Source organism: Penaeus chinensis, chromosome 33 (genome assembly GCF_019202785.1).
Source record: "Penaeus chinensis breed Huanghai No. 1 chromosome 33, ASM1920278v2, whole genome shotgun sequence".
NCBI classification, from domain to species: Eukaryota; Metazoa; Arthropoda; class Malacostraca; order Decapoda; family Penaeidae; genus Penaeus; species Penaeus chinensis.
The window spans coordinates 12,815,878-12,818,213 of record NC_061851.1 but is presented as its reverse complement, the minus strand read 5'-3'; the positions used below and the strand labels follow the sequence as shown (position 1 = coordinate 12,818,213).

Below are 2,336 nucleotides of genomic sequence, written 5' to 3'. Positions count from 1 at the left end.
CATTCTGTTTCCGTTGTCGCATGTAGCCGGACGCGTATTTTGTTGCTCCTAGAAAAAGAAGAAATGATAACCTCTTCGAGCAAATAAGTTTTATCAAGTATTTTGTTTGTCAGTTCTGATGATTATGTATTAAAAAAAGCTCTTGGATTGTAACATGTGTTAAAGGAAGCAATAATTTAAATTGATTATTTGAAATCTATAACTAGGGTTTTAATTAAAAATGTCTTAGCCTCAAATATCAGATCTGCGAAAGCATTGCAAATATTAATTTATTAAGTAACTAATCTAAAAAAAAAGAAAAAAAGAAAAAATAATACTGGAATTCTCTCAAGTCAAGAAATTACATGGTACATGTAATATACATTATATGAAGGGCGTGAAATGCCCGAGACAGACTATAAGCACCGGCTCTGCAAGCGCATTGCTGTTACTGGGCAGCATAGAGGGTGGCAATCCCTTCCGCCAACCTCACTTTTCCACACACACTGAACCCGGAATTCCGGTAAGATGTGCTGTTCTTCCATGTGTGCAGGAGATCCAGTATCCTGTTTGGTGTCGGGGAGGAAGATCTGGTCCGCCTTACAAAGGAGAGGTTGCACCCCTTAAGGGACTAAGTTCCCGGCACGAAGCAGCCAGTGTATCGCGGGACATGGTGGCGTGTGGACGTACGTTCCGGCGCAGCGTATCCCTCAGTTGACTGTACAGTGGTAGCGGGTCCGCGCGTGTCTCGAGGCTGAATGAGACCGATGGTGATTTTTTATTAGGGTGTTTTAGAAAACTGTTCTTGATTTGTGATAATGTGGATATCTACGTTGATGTATTTGTATCTAGTAAGACTCAGATGTCTTGGTGAACTTATTGCTGTACTGTACAAACTGAAAAAAAACAGGACTGAGCAGCTGAAGAAAATATGAAGAGAAAATATTTTGTAAAGTCCATGCTGCTCGATTGTTTTCATGTGGATCGCGTCAGCAAATTTGCTGATTTTTTTTTATAATAAATAATAAACTCTACAAGCATTTTAGAAAACTTATTATTAACCATAAAAACTAACTATATAAACACACCAAGGTCCTGAAAAACTCATACGGAATTTTCAAATGACAGTCAGTGTGTTATTTGTGGTATATGTCTATATCCCCTTCATCTACGTCTAGTACCATTTCTTGCTGCCAAGATCTTCGACGCACGGTGTCGAGCCGCCTGAGGGAACCATTCCATCACAAACTCCACCGGACGGAAAAGAACGTCTCGTCACGGGGTTTCGCTGGTGTGCCATAGACGGTGCCACGAATCTTCCGCAACATGTGGCACGCAAGGGACATGTTAAGTGGAATGGCTGGGAGTGAAACGACGCGTGAGATACTTGCGAGTTCCTTTCTCTCATAATTTCACGGTGTTTTGACTGCCAAGAATTTCCCCGTCACTCCCACGGCAGATAACCTGTTCTTTGAAATGCCAATGGCGCTAATAAGTCGTAAAACACGGTGTCAATCACGGGCGGGACGCAAATACACAGGCATAGTGCATGCAGGCAGAGTAAAATAAACTTGCAAATCGAAATATTAATAGCTCCTCTCTGTCAAATGGCGAAAGCTTACATTTATTCTTAGTCGAATTATCTTCGGCTCTGTTGAATACTTAAGTTATATAGCTGATGTATAAATTGAGGATATCATTATTTTTATTATCATATTGATATCTATTCAGATAAATTCTCAGTGATTACCCTGCTGATGATTATATCTATAGGTGATAATTAGAGGTGTTGAAGAAGATAACGTTGGTAATGATAATTGTTGACATGATATGAAAAAAAATGGACAGTAATTGAAATGATAACAAAATATAAATGAATATGATTATGCTAGCACAAATACCGATGATAATGTTATTATTATTACCACATACTGATATTATTATAACGAAAATTATAAGATTAATAAGCACAATCGCTTAGCAATATATAAATATTATAATAGCATCAATATCAAATTTGTATTTATCAGTCTTATCGTAGCAATTAATTCCTTTAGCCTACAAGTAATGATTCTTAATACTATATTAATCTATTATGATGACAGCCTGATAAATTTCTACTTATTTTGTCGACGACTGACGAACTATATGTAATAACAATATTATATTTAACAACTAAAACTGCTGTTATCATGATCAGTTTTATATCAATTACCATCTGTTCTTTCGTAGTTATTTTAACTGCTACTACTCTCCAATACGAATAACAATTATAACGGAAAAATAATAATGCCATTGATGCCAATTAGTGTTCATTTGAATTAATAGTATGTATATTCGTGTAAAGGAGTGCATAT

General features: G+C 36.7%; 1 long non-coding RNA gene across 1 annotated transcript in view; it reads left to right on the top strand.

The window, feature by feature from the left end:
• The first annotated feature begins 638 nt into the window (after nucleotides 1-638).
• The window catches only part of LOC125043178, a 151,188-nt gene continuing 149,490 nt past the window's right edge, over nucleotides 639-2,336 (top strand). The window contains exon 1 of the long non-coding RNA XR_007116398.1: nucleotides 639-749. This is a non-coding gene — a long non-coding RNA (uncharacterized LOC125043178). The remainder of the gene's footprint in view (nucleotides 750-2,336) is intronic.